The following is a 14,752-nucleotide window of genomic DNA, read 5'->3' on the forward strand; positions in this document are numbered from 1 at the left end:
GTAAGATACTTGGTTAGTGTGGATGAACAGAGGGATCTGGGTGTCCATGTGCATAGATCCCTGAAAGTTGGCACCCAGGTTGATAGGGTTGTTAAGAAGGCGTACGGTGTGTTAGCTTTTATTGGTAGAGGGATTGAGTTTCGGAGCCAGGAGGTCATGTTGCAACTGTACAAAACTCTGGTGCGGCCGCACTTGGAGTATTGCGTACAGTTCTGGTCGCCGCATTATAGGAAGGATGTAGAAGTGTTGGAAAGGGTGCAGAGGAGATTTACCAGGATGTTGCCTGGTATGGTGGGAAAATCGTATGAGGAAAGGCTGAGGGGCTTGAGGTTGTTTTCGTTAGAGAGAAGAAGGTTAAGAGGTGACTTAATAGAGGCATACAAGATGATCAGAGGATTAGATAGGGTGGATAGTGAGAGCCTTTTTCCTCGGATGGTGATGGCTAGCACGAGGGGACATAGCTTTAACTTGAGGGGTGATAGATATAGGACAGATGTTAGAGGTAGGTTCTTTACTCAGAGAGTAGTAAGGGCGTGGAATGCCCTGCCTGCAGCAGTAGTGGACTCGTCAACATTAAGAGCATTCAAATGGTTATTGGATAAACATATGGATGATATTGGAATAGTGTAGATTAGAGGGGCTTTAGATTGGTTTCACTGGTCGGCGCAACATCGAGGGCCGAAGGGCCTGTACTGCGCTGTAATGTTCTATGTTCTATATTCTAACTGACTTAGTCTCACCTCATATGACAGACCTGCCATCCCAGGAATCAGCCTGGTAAACCTTCATTTGAATGGGTGTAAATTGAGAGAGGCGGATACTCAGCGAGACTTTGGAGTCCTCGTGCATCAGTCGCTGAAAGTAAGCGCGCAGGTACAGCGGGCAGTAAAGAAGGCAAATGGTGTGTTGGCCTTCATAGCGAGAGGATTGGAGTATCGGGATAGGGATGTTTTGCTGCAATTGGTGAGGCCACACCTGGAGTATTGTGAGCAGTTTTGGTGTCCTTATCTGAGGAAGGATGTCCTTGCTATAGAGGGAGCACAGCGAAGGTTGTCTGAATAAAAAAATAATGTTCCCGATGGTTTGGGGGGGGGAGGGGGGTGTCCAGAACGAGGGGGGTCAGGAATTGAGAATGAGGGGTAAACTTTTTAGAATGAAGTCATGATGTGGAGATGCCGGCGTTGGACTGGGGTAAGCACAGTAAGAAGTCTCACAACACCAGGTTAAAGTCCAACAGGTTTATTTGGTAGCACAAGCTTTCGGAGTGTTGCTCCTTCATCAATTGATGAAGGGGCAACGCTCCGAAAGTTTGTGCTACCAAATAAACCTGTTGGACTTGATTTGATTTATTATTGTCACATGTATTAACATACAGTGAAAAGTATTGTTTCTTGCGCGCTATACAGACAAAACATACTGTTCATAGAGAAGGAAAGGAGAGGGTGCAGAATGTAGTGTTACAGTCATAGCTAGGGTGCAGAGAAAGATCAACTTAATGCGAGGTAGGTCCATTCAAAAGTCTGACAGCAGCAGGGAAGAAGCTGTTCTTGAGTCGGTTGCTTCGTGACCTCAGACTTTTGTATCTTTTTCCTGATGGAAGAAGGTGGAAGAGAGAATGTACGGGATGCGTGGGGGTCCTTGATTATGCTGGCTGCTTTTCCCCGAGGCAGCGGGAAGTGTAGACAGAGTCAATGGATGGGAGGCTGGTTTGCGTGATGGGACTGGGCTACATTCATGACCTTTTGTGAGGTCGTGAATGTAGCCCAATCCATCACTTTAACCTGGTGTTGTGAGACTTCTTTTAGGACTGAGGTGAGGAGAAATTTCTTCACCCAGAGAGCGGTGGAATTCACTCCCACAGAAAGTAGTTGAGGCCAAAACGTTGGGTGATTTCAAGAAGAAATTAGATATCGCTCTTGGGGCTAAAGAGATAGAGGGATATGGGGTGGAAGGGGGGGGATCAGGATCTTGAATTTGATGATCAGCCATGATCAAAATGAATGGCGGAACAGGCTGGAAGGGCTGAATGGCCTCCTCCTGCTTCTAGTTTCTATGTTTCTAAGACCTGGGGGGAGATATTGCATTGGGGTTTGTGAGGGTTAATATCTGGGACTGGGTACACAGTCCCTCGTGGAATCCATCCGTAGAATCCCTACAGTGCGGAAGGAGGCCATTCAGCCCATCGAGCCTTCACTGACAACAATCCCACCCAGGCCCTATTCCCATAACCCCTCATATTCACCCTGCTAATCCCCCTGACACTCGGATTAATTTAGCATGGCCAATCCACCTAATCCCCACATCTTTGGACACTAAGGGACAATTTAGCATAGCCAATCCACCTAACCCGCACATCTTTGGAGTGTAGGAGGAAACGGGAGCACCCGGAAGAAACCCATGCAGTCACAGGGTGAGAATGTGCAAACTCCTCACAGACAGTGACCCAAGCCGGGAATCGAACCCGGGACCCTGGCGCTGTGAGGCAGTCGTGTTAACCCACTGCGCCACTGTGCCATCCATAGATCAGGTAAAGCTCTGTTCAGATCTAATCTACTTGGTTAGTTGTAAGTATTCGCATTCCAACCATTATTCATGTAAATTGAGTTTGTGTCTTTATATGCTCTGTTTGTGAACAGAATTCCCACTCACCTGAAGAAGGGGCTTGGAGCTCCGAAAGCTTGTGTGGCTTTTGCTACCAAATAAACCTGTTGGGCTTTAACCTGGTGTTGTTAAACTTCTTACCAGATCTAATCTAGACATTGTAGGCATGCAGAGATTTGGGGGTTTCTGTGCTGAGTTTAAGGGGTGCAGGGTGAGATTTGGGAGTTCAGTGCTGCGATTTGAGGGTTCAGGGTGGATTTGGGGGTCGTGTGTGAGATTTGGGGGTTCAATGCTGAGATTTGGGGGTTCAGTGCTGAGATTTGGGGGTTCGGTGCTGAGATTTGTGGGGTTCAGTGCTGAGATTTTGGGGTTTCAGGGTGAGATTTTGGGGTGCAGTGCTGAGATTTGGGTGTTCATGATGAGATTTGGTGGGGTTCAGTGCTGAAATTTGGGGGTTCAGGGTGAGATTTGGGGGTTGTGCTGAGATTTGGGGGTTCAGGGTGAGATTTGGGGGTTGAGTGCTGAGAAATGGGGGTTCATGGTGAGCTTTGGGGGTTTGGTGCTGGGATTTGAGGGGTTCAGTGCTGAGATTTGGGGGTTCAGTGCTGAGATTTGGGGGTTCAGGGTGAGCTTTGGGGGGTCAGTGCTGATATTTGGGGGCTCAGTGCTGAGATTTGGGGGTTCAGTGCTGGGATTTAGAGGTTCAGGGTGAGATTTGGGGGTTCAGTCCTGAGATTTGGGGGGTCAGTGCTGATATTTGAGGGTTGAGTGCTGAGATTTGGGGGTTCATGGTGAGCTTTGGGGGTTCAGTGCTGGGATTTGGGGTTCAGTGCTGGGATTTGGGGGTTCAGTGCTGAGATTTGGGGGTTCAGTGCTGAGATTTGGGGGTTCAGGGTGGAATTTAGGGGTTCAGTGCTGGGATTTGGGGTGTTCGGTGCTGAGATTTGGGGGTTCAGTGCTGAGATTTGGGGTTCAGGGTGAGATTTGGGGGTTCAGTGCTGAGATTTGGGGTTCAGGGTGAGATTTGGGGGGTTCAGGGTGAGTTTTGGGGGGTTCAGGGTGAGCTTTGGGGGGTTCAGTGCTGGGATTTGGGGGTTCAGTGCTGAGATTTGGGGGTTCAGTGCTGAGATTTGGGGGTTCAGGGTGGAATTTAGGGGTTCAGTGCTGGGATTTGGGGTGTTCGGTGCTGAGATTTGGGGGTTCAGTGCTGAGATTTGGGGTTCAGGGTGAGATTTGGGGTTCAGGGTGAGATTTGGGGGGTTCAGGGTGAGCTTTGGGGGGTTCAGGGTGAGCTTTGGGGGGTTCAGTGCTGGGATCTGGGGGTTCAGGGGCAGGAGGGGGGTAGAAAGAGCCCGCACCCACCTGAATCCTCCACTTGCACGTCCTGGTTGGACGCTCCGCAGCCCATCCTGGCTCCGGCCGGAGCTCTGCCTCAGCCGCTGAGTCTGAAACGCGGTCCCGGAGCCGCCTCTTGTGACGGGTCCGACCCCGGAAAACGTAACAAGGGAGAGGCAGCAAGACAGGGGGGAGAGAGGGAATGGGGCAGGGGAGAGAGAGAGAGAGGGAATGGGGCAGGGGAGAGAGAGAGAGAGGGAATGGGGCAGGGGAGAGAGAGAGAGAGAGGGAATGGGGCAGGGGAGAGAGAGAGAGAGGGAATGGGGCAGGGGAGAGAGAGAGAGAGAGGGAATGGGGCAGGGGAGAGAGAGAGAGGGAATGGGGCAGGGGAGAGAGAGAGAGGGAATGGGGCAGGGGAGAGAGAGAGAGAGGGAATGGGGCAGGGGAGAGAGAGAGAGGGAATGGGGCAGGGGAGAGAGAGAGAGAGGGAATGGGGCAGGACAGGGGAGAGAGAGAGAGGGAATGGGGCAGGGGGGAGAGAGAGAGGGAATGGGGCAGGGGGGAGAGAGAGAGGGAATGGGGCAAGACGGAGGGAGAGAGAGAGGGAATGGGGCAGGACAGGGGGAGAGAGAGAGAGGGAATGGGGCAGGACAGGGGGGGAGAGAGGGAATGGGACAGCACAGGGGGAGAGAGAGAGAGGGCATGGGGCAGGACAGGGAGAGAGAGAGAGGGAATGGGGCAGGACAGGGGGAGAGAGTGAGAGAGGGAATGGGGCAGGACAGGGGGAGAGAGAGAGAGGGAATGGGGCAGGACAGGAGGAGAGAGAGAGGGAATGGGGCAAGACGGAGAGAGAGAGAGAGGGATTGGGGCAGGACAGGGGGAGAGAGAGAGAGAGGGAATGGGGCAGGACAGGGGGGGAGAGAGAGAGAGAGAGGGAATGGGGCAGGAAGGGAGAGAGAGAGAGAGAGGGAATGGGGCAGGACAGGGGGAGAGAGAAAGAGAGGGAATGGGGCAGGACAGGGAGAGAGAGAGAGCGAGGGAATGGGGCAGAACAGGGGGGAAGAGAGAGGGAATGGAGCAGGACAGGGGAGAGAGAGAGAGAGAGGGGGAATGGGGCAGGACAGGGAGAGAGAGAGAGCGAGGGAATGGGGCAGGACAGGGGGAGAGAGAGAGAGAGAGAGGGAATGGGGCAGGACAGGAGGAGAGAGAGAGGGAATGGGGCAAGACGGAGGGAGAGAGAGAGAGAGGAAATTGGGCAGGACGGGGAGAGAGAGAGGGAATGGGACAGGACGGGGGAGAGAGAGAGAGGGAATGGGACAGCACAGGGGGAGAGAGAGGGAGAGAGAGAGAGGGGGAATGGGGCAGGACAGGGAGAGAGAGAGAGAGAATGGGGCAGGACAGGGGAGGGAGAGAGAGAGGGGGGGAATTGGGCTGGACGGGGGAGAGAGAGAGGGAATGGGCCAGGACAGGGGAGAGAAAGAGAGAGGGGGAATGGGGCGGGACAGGGGGAGAGAGAGAGGGAATGGGACGGGACGGGGGAGAGAGAGAGAGAGAGAGAGAGGGAATGGGGCAGGACAGGGGGAGAGAGAAGGAGAGAGGGAATGGGGCAGGACAGGGAGGGAGAGAGAGAGAGCGAGGGAATGCGGCAGAACAGGGGGGAAGAGAGAGGGAATGGGGCAGGACAGGGGAGAGAGAGAGAGAGGGGGGGAATGGGGCAGGACAGGGGAGAGAGAGAGAGAAGGAATGGGGTAGGATGGGGGAGAGAGAGAGGGAATGGAGCAGGACCGGGGGAGAGAGAGAGAGAGAGAGGGAATGGGACAGGACACGGGGGAGAGAGAGAGGGGATGGGACAGGACAGGGGAGAGAGAGAGAGGGAATGGGACAGGACAGGGGAGAGAGAGAGAGAGAGAGAGAGGGAATGGGGCAAGACGGGGAGAGAGAGAGGGAATGGGGCAGGACAGGGGGAGAGAGAGAGAGAGGGGGAATGGGGCAGGACAGGGAGAGAGAGAGAGAGAATGGGGCAGGACAGGGGAGGGAGAGAGAGGGGGGGGGAATCGGGCAGGACGGGGGAGAGAGAGAGGGAATGGGGCAGGACGGAGGAAAGAGAGAGGGAATGGGGCAGGACAGGGAGGAAAGAGAGAGAGAGGGAATGAGGCAGGACAGTGGACGAAAGAGAGAGAGCAAGTGGGGCAGGACGGTGGGGGAGAGAGAGAATGGGGCAGGACAGGGCGGAGAGAGGGATAAGGGGAGAGGGGGATAGGGAGTAAGAGAGAGGATGAGAGGGAGTGGGGAATGGGAGATGGAGTGAGAGAGAAGGCAGGAGGGGGAGAATGTAGATGGGAACGAGAGGGTGAAAATATAGGAGGAGGGAGGGAAGAGAGAGAGAGAAAGGGACAGAGAGAGAGTGGGTAAGGGAAGGGAGAGAAAGTCGGAGAAGGGGGTGAAAGGAGAGAGAGAAGGGGGAGCGAGAGAGACTAGGAGAGAGGGAAGGACAGAGAGAGGGAGAAAGGAAGGGTGTCGGTGAGAGAGGGAATGGAACGAGAGAAAGTAGGAGGGGAGAAGGGAAGTATTGGGAAGACACAGAAAGGAGAGTGAAGGGATGAGGGAAGGAGAGGAGAAAGAGGGGGGAGAGATGGAAGGAGAGAGCGGAAAGGAGAATGGGAAGAGATGAGGGGGGAATACAAAGGGACAGAACATGGGAGAGAAAATGAGTGAGGCCCAGAGGGAAGGAGAGAGAGCGAAGGAGGGGATGGATAGAGAGAGCATGGGGAGAGGAGGAGAAGAAACAGGATTGGGAAATGTGGGAGAGAGCAGAAAGAGGAGACAGAGGCGACGGAGGGATTGTGGATTGGAGTGGAGGAAAACGGGACAGGGAGAAAAGGGATGGGATGTGGAAAGGAGAGGGAGGGATGGATGGAGGGGATTAGGAGGGGGAGAGCAGGTAGTGAGAAAGGAAGAAGGGAATAAAGGAGAGGTGAAGGGTTGAATTTACAATCTGGTGTTAGACCACACCTGTAAATAGATACTGCCCCAGAAACCAGACCTTAGAAAGGTAAATATTGTTCATGGAAGGACAGCAGATTCACCAGAATGTCCTAAAGCCTCCAAGGGTTAAAGAATGGGATGGCCGGGTCCAGCATTTACCCCCCATCCCTCATCCCCCCCCTTGAGAAGGTGGTGGGTGAAGCCGCCATCTTGAACCCGTCGCAGTCCCCGTGTGTGGTGTAGGTACACCCACAGTGCTGTTAGGGAGGGAGTTCCAGGATTGTGATTGGACATCAGTCAGTCCCCGTGTGTGGTGTAGGTACACCCACAGTGCTGTTAGGGAGGGAGTTCCAGGATTGTGATTGGACATCAGTCAGTCCCCGTGTGTGGTGTAGGTACACCCACAGTGCTGTTAGGGAGGGAGCTCCAGGATTGTGATTGGACATCAGTCAGTCCCCGTGTGTGGTGTAGGTACACCCACAGTGCTGTTAGGGAGGGAGTTCCAGGATTGTGATTGGACATCAGTCAGTCCCCGTGTATGGTGTAGGTACACCCACAGTGCTGTTAGGGAGGGAGTTCCAGGATTGTGATTGGACATCAGTCAGTCCCCGTGTGTGGTGTAGGTACACCCACAGTGCTGTTAGGGAGGGAGTTCCAGGATTGTGATTGGACATCAGTCAGTCCCCGTGTGTGGTGTAGGTACACCCACAGTGCTGTTAGGGAGGGAGTTCCAGGATTGTGATTGGACATCAGTCAGTCCCCGTGTGTGGTGTAGGTACACCCACAGTGCTGTTAGGGAGGGACTTAAAATTGAATTCTCTGGTGTATGTGTGTTGGTGGAACCTTGTCCTGCTTTGCATTGTTGAACAATGCTGCCACCTGGTGGGCAGTTACTCTTGTGGTCTTATCACCTTGCCAGTAGGATGTATGTAGCACAGCAGGTTAAGGATGCCAGCCACTCGAAAGGCAGTAAGTGACAAAACCGAATAGGGTCTAACAAGGCTTGCCCAGTATGGGGGAGATTGGAAAGGTTGGGACTGTTCTCCTTGCAGAGAAGATGGCACAGTGGGCTAGCGCTGCTGCCTCACGATTCCCGGCTTGGGTCACTGTCTGTGTGGAGTCTGCACGTTCTCCCCCCGTGTCTGCGTGGGTTTCCTCCGGGTGCTCCGGTTTCCTCCCACAGTCCGAAAGATGTGCAGGTTAGGTGGATTGGCCATGCTAAATTGCCCCTTAGTGTCCAAAGATGTGCAGGTTAGGGGGATTGGCCATGCTAAATTGTCCCATAGTGTCCAAAGATGTGCAGGTTAGGGGGACTGGCCATGCCACAGTTGACACTTTGTGTCACAGGATGTGTAGGTTGGGAGTGGGGGGATGAGCAGGATAAATCGGTGAGGTTACGGGCATTAGGGTCTGGGTGGAATGCTCTGTTGGAGAGTTGGTGCTGACCCGATGGGCTGAATGGCCTGTTTCTGCTCCGTAGAGATTTTGTAATGCTCGGCCCTCTCGATGATGTCACGGGTGGACAGCCTCCCCTCCGCACTCCAACTCCGAAAACCCCAGGCAGTAACGAGGGCGGGTGTTGCCAAAGGGAACTCAAACAGAGCTCGAATAAAACAGGCTTACGATGCCCGGAACGTGGGAGGATTGTTCGATTGGAGTTTGGACACATCGGAAGCAAGTTTGGGGCGAGGGTACAAGGGCGTAATTTCAAAAGGGATCATTTCCTCATGTAAAGAGGGAGAAATGCGAGCAGTGTGCGAGCCTTATTGAGAGGTACTGGAGTCAAGATGGGTGGATAGTGTTAGGCTATAGATCAACCATGAATTGGTTGCAATGAATTGAAGGTTGCAGGATAGGGAGAGAGCACAACTAACAAAGCACACTGTTCTGATTAGCTTTATTGACAGAGGGATGGAGTACCGAGGGTAAGGAGGACATGTTCAACTTGTCTAAAACACCAGTTTTGGCCTCAAATGCAACATTACGCCCAGTTCTGGTTGCCGCACTTTTTCGGAAGGATGTGAAGGCTCTGGAGAGAGTTTGGGATTCACCAGTACGGTTCCATGGATGAGGAACTTCAGATACAAGTGTAGATTGGAGAGGTTGCGATTGTTCAGGTGGCATGCTTTCCCATGCTGCAACTGGTGAGCGCTTTCCCAGTGTCCCTGCCTCCTCAACTGAAAAGCGCGGCACGGTGATTAGCACTGCTGCCTCACAGCGCCAGGGACACGGGTTCGATTCCAGCCTCGGGTCACGGTGTGGAGACTGCACGTTCTCCTTGTGTCTCCGTGGGTTTCCTCTGGCTGGTCCGGTTTCCTACCACACTCCAGAGATGTGCGCGTTCAGTGGATTGGCCATGCTAAATTGCCTCATAGTGTCCAAAGATGGGTAGGTTAGGGGGATTGGCCATGTTAAATTGCCCCTTAGTGTCCAAAGATGTGCAGGTTAGGGGGATTGGCCATGTTAAATTGCCCCTTAGTGTCCAAAGATGTGCAGGTTAGGGGGATTGGCCATGCTAAATTGCCCCTTAGTGTCCAAAGATGTGCGGGTTAGGTGGATTGGCCATGCTAAATTGCCCCTTAGTGTCCAAAGATGTGTAGGTTAGGTAGATTGGCTATGCTAAATTGCCTCATAGTGTCCAAAGATGGGTAGGTTAGGGGGATTGGCCATGTTAAATTGCCCCTTAGTGTCCAAAGATGTGCAGGTTAGGGGGATTGGCCATGCTAAATTGCCCCTTAGTATCCAAAGATGTGTAGGTTAGGTAGATTGGCCATGCTAAATTGCCTCATAGTGTCCAAAGATGGGTAGGTTAGGGGGATTGGCCATGCTAAATTGCCTCATAGTGTCCAAAGATGTGCAGGTTAGGTGGATTGGCTATGCTATATTGTCCCTTAGTGTCCAAAGATGTACAGGTTAGGTGGATTGGCCATGATAAATTGCCCCTTAGTGTCCAAAGATGTGCAGGTTAGGTGGATTGGCTATGCTATATTATCCCTTAGTGTCCAAAGATGTGCAGGTTAGGTGGATTGGCCATGATAAATTGCCCCTTAGTGTCCAAAGATGTGCAGGTTAGGTGGATTGGCCATGCTAAATTGCCCCTTAGTGTCCAAAGATGTGCAGGTTAGGTGGATTGGCTATGCTAAATTGCCCCTTAGTGTCCAAAGATGTGTAGGGATTGGCCATGCTAAATTGCCTCTGAGTGTCCAAAGATGTGGGAAGCCAGTTTTATTTTATATAGCATTTTCTATGCTATATTTTTATTAACATTTTCACACGGGATAAACCCTGCTGGAGGGTTCACTTCTGATCATGTTCCGATGTTATCTGTGGTGCTCTGCTTGTCACGTACTCAGTGTGTGATTTAGCTAACCTTGGCGGAAGACCACTCACTCATGCACAATGCATGATCAGAGGTCCGGACTAATCAGTATTGATCACCTTACGTGGTGTGTTTAATTAAGCAATGAAGGCAAATGGACATTCTCTGGAGTAATGAATAATACTGTGTCAGAACAAGAGGAAGAGAGAGAGACTGGTGACATCTTGAGAGAGAGAGGGTGAGTGATATTGAAAAGCTGGTGCACATCTGGAGTGAACTCCTAATAAACGTGTCCAAGTCCTACGAGGTGTCAGTGAATCCTTGAATCTAACGGTAGGTTAGATGGATCGGCCATGGTAAATACGTGGGGATTAAAGGGATAAGGCGGGGTAGGGGGCCTCGCAGTCAGATTTGGTGCAGACTCGATGGGCCAAATGGCCTCCTTCCGCACTGTAGGAATTCTGTGATGATTCTCCGTAGAGAGATCGAGGTCTTCAAAACTGAGCAGCCTGGACAGAGTTGACGGGGAGAAACTGTTCCCACTGGTGGAAGAATCCAGAACTCGAAGGCAGATTTAAGGGGATTGATCAATGAAGCAATGGCAACAAGGAGAAAGTTTCTCGCACGGCAAGTGGTTAGGATCTGGAAGGCGGTTGTGAGATTGTGGGGGAGGCAGGTTCAATCCAGGATGCCAAGAGGGAATTGGAGTCTTACCTGAACAGGAAGAATGGGCAGGGCTACGGGGAGAAGGCTCCGGCCTCCATTGCTCATTCAGAGAGCCGGCCCAGACATGAGGGGCCGAGTGGCCTCCTTCAGCACTGAAGCGATTTCATTGCAATTGTGGAACATGTTTGATGGGCTGATTGGCCCCTTCCTAGAGAAAGGAGCAGGTGAGAGACAGGGAGAGAGCAACAGAGGGATGTTGGAAAGGTGGGTGGGAGGCAAAAGGGGAGACAGAGGGGACATGACCAAGACAGGGAGGGGTGGAGGCAATGATGAGAGGCGTGGAATAAAATTGGTCTGAGAGTTTTAAGAAAAAGTTTATTTATTAGTGTCACAAGTCAGCATACGTTAACACTGCAATGAAGTTACTGTGAAAATCCCCTAGTCGCCACAATCCGGCGCCTGTTCGGGTACATTGAGGGAAAATTTAGCATGGCCAATGCACCAGGGACCTGGGTTCGATTCTGGAACTGTCTGTGTGGAGTCTGCACATTCTCCCCATGTCTGCGGGTGCTCCAGTTTCCTCCCACAGTCCAAACATGTGCAGGTTAGGGGGATTGGTTGTGCTAAATTGCCCCTTAGTGTCAGGGGGCTAGCAGGGTAGATGTGTGGGGTTGCGGGGAGAGGGCCTGGATGGGATAGTTTTGATGCAGGTCTGATGGGCCAAATGGCCTCTTTTTGCACTGTAGGGATTCTAAACGATGCAAATTAAAGGATTAAATGATTTATATAAACGATCTGGAAGAAGGTGTAACTGGGGTGATCAGTAAGTTTGCGGACGACACGAAAATAGCTGGACTTGCAGATAGTGAGGAACATTGTCAGAGACTACAGAAGGATATAGATAGGCTGGAAATTTGGGCAAAGAAATGGCAGATGGAGTTCAATCCTGATAAATGCGAAATTATGCATTTTGGTAGAACTAACGTAGGGGGGAGCTATACGATAAATGGCAGAACCATAAAGGGTGTAGATACGCAGAGGGACCTGGGTGTGCAAGTCCACAGATCCTTGAAGGTGACGGCACAGGTGGAGAAGGTAGTGAAGAAGGCATATGGCATGCTTGCCTTTATAGGACGGGGCATAGAGTATAAAAGTTGGGGTCTGATGTTGCGGTTGTATAGAACGTTGGTTCGGCCGCATTTGGAATACTGCGTCCAGTTCTGGTCACCACACTATCAGAAGGACGTGGAGGCTTTAGAGAGAGTGCAGAGGAGGTTTACCAGCATGTTGCCTGGTATGGAAGGGCTTAGTTATGAAGAGAGATTGGGTAAACTGGGGTTGTTCTCACTGGAAAGACGGAGGATGAGGGGTGACCTAATAGAGGTGTATAAAATTATGAAAGGCATAGATAGGGTGAACGGTGGGAAGCTTTTTCCCAGGTCGGTGGTGACATTCACGAGGGGTCATAGGTTCAAGGTGAAGGGGGGGGGAGGTTTAACACGGATATCAGAAGGACGTATTTTACACAGAGGGTGGTGGGGGCCTGGAATGCGCTGGAATGGGCAAGGTGGTGGAGGCGGACACACTGGGAACGTTTAAGACTTATCTAAATCGCCATATGAACGGAGTGGGAATGGAGGGATACAAAAGAATGGTCTAGTTTGGACCAGGGAGCGGCACGGGCTTGGAGGGCCAAAGGGCCTGTTCCTGTGCTGTATTGTTCTTTGTTCTTAAGGACAGGGTATTGGGATGGACTAGATACAGGAAATTGGCTAACATTGTTAAGGCTCAATGTAGCAGATTACCAATGTGTCAGCAATGCAGAGTGTTTCCACCGGTGTCATGTGCAGTCCATCCAGGTTCTCCATGCATCAATTCATCCCACCCCCGCCCGCTCCACCCCCATATCCGTGGCTTTATTTCCCTCGAATGTTCATCTGATCTCCTTCCGAAATCGTTCCTCATCTCCACTCTCTCTCTCCCCCAGCCCCCCATGGGCAGCGGGTTCCGGCTCATTCCCACTCGCTGTGTGAAAACGTTCTTCATGTTCTTCCCCCCTCACCCAACCCCTTAAATCTGACCTCCGCCCCCCGCAATGTCCTTGCACCGTCAGCCAATGGGACCCACTTTTCTTTCTCCCCCATATCCAATCCTGTCACCATCTTGTCCACCTCCATCAAATCCCCCCCCCCCCCTCCCTCCATCTCCTTCGCTCAGAGAGGAGCGACCCCCAGCTTCTCCGGCCCCCTAACCCTGGAGCTAAAAACCCCCATCATCCCTGGGAACCGATCTTACAGAACACTGAGAGGCCTGGATAGAGTGGACGCGGAGGGGATGTTTCCACTGGTGGGAGAGAGTAGAATGCGAGGGCACAACCTCAGAGTGAAGGGACGCTCCTTTAAAACTGAGATGAGGAGGAATTTCTTCAGCCAGAGTGGTGAATCTGTGGAACTCTTGAAGGCTGTGGAGGCCGGGTCATTGAGTGTCTTTAAGACAGAGATAGATAGGTTCTTGATTAACAAGGGGATCAGGGGTTATGGGGAGAATGGGGATGAGGAGCATATCAGCCTTGATCAAATGGCGGGGCAGACTCGATGGGCTGAATGGCCTAATTCTGCTCCTGTATCTTAGTGAATCTCCCTCCACACGCTCCCTCTCGAAACCCTCCTTCACATTGAGAGGACTAGAATATAAAAGCAGGGATGTACTGCTGAGGTTTTATCAGGCTCTGGTCAAACCACATTTGGAATATTGAGAGCAGTTTTGGGCCCCGTATCTAAGGAAGGATGTGCCGGCCTTGGAGAGGGTCCAGAGGAGGTTCACCAGAACGATCCCGGGAATGAAAGGCTTGACGAATGAGGAATGTTTGAGGTCTCTGGGTCTGTACTCGATGGAGTTTAGAAGGATGATGGGGGGATCTCATTGAAACTTCCAGAATACTGAAAGGCCCTGGATAGAGTGGACGTGGGAGAAGATGTTTCCATTAGTCGGAGAGACTGGGATCCGAGGGCTCGGCCTCAGAGTAAAGGGACGGACCCTTTAGAACCGAGATGAGGAGGAATTTCTTCATCCAGAGGGTGGGTGAATCTGTGGAATTCGCTGCCACAGAGGAGGCCGGGTCATCGAGTGTATTGGAGACACAGAGAGATAGGTTCCTGATTGGTGAGGGGGTGAAAGGGCACGGGGAAAAGGCGGGAGAATGGGGGTGAGAAACATAACAGCCATGGCGGAGCAGACTCGATGGGCCGAATGGGCTAATTCTGCTCCTGTACCTTACGGGTTTATTCTCCCTGAAGTGTGTAGGTGACCAGGAACTGGACACAATACTCTAGTTGCGGTCTGACCAAGGTTTTACTAAGGGTTCGGCCTAAAGTCTCTGCTTTTGTAAGCTATTGAAGATGCCATACACTTAGCCAGCCATACTCTCAATGTGTTCCAGCCACATCTAAGGATCTAGCCAGTACCCCCAGTCCCTTGACACTCTGTGCGATTAGGCCCATGTCGCCTCTCACTGGTGCAGGGTCCACTGGGAATTCAGAGGCGAGGGAGGTCAGAGGAATATAGCTGTAGACACCAGCTGTACAAGGTTGGCGATCAGTGACTAGTGGTGTGCCTCCGGGATCAGTGTTGGGACCGCAATTGTTTACGATTTACATAGATGATTTGGAATTGGGGACCAAGTGTCGTGTGTCAAAATTCGCAGATGACACTAAGATGGGTGGAAGAGCAAAGTGTGCGGAGGACGCTGAAAGTCTGCAAAGGGATTTAGATAGTCTGAGTGGGCGAGGGTCTGGCAGATGGAGTACAATGTTGGTAAATGTGAGGTCATCCATTTTGATAGGAATA

The sequence above is a fragment of the Mustelus asterias genome, unplaced genomic scaffold (assembly GCF_964213995.1).
Source record: "Mustelus asterias unplaced genomic scaffold, sMusAst1.hap1.1 HAP1_SCAFFOLD_1916, whole genome shotgun sequence".
NCBI classification, from domain to species: Eukaryota; Metazoa; Chordata; class Chondrichthyes; order Carcharhiniformes; family Triakidae; genus Mustelus; species Mustelus asterias.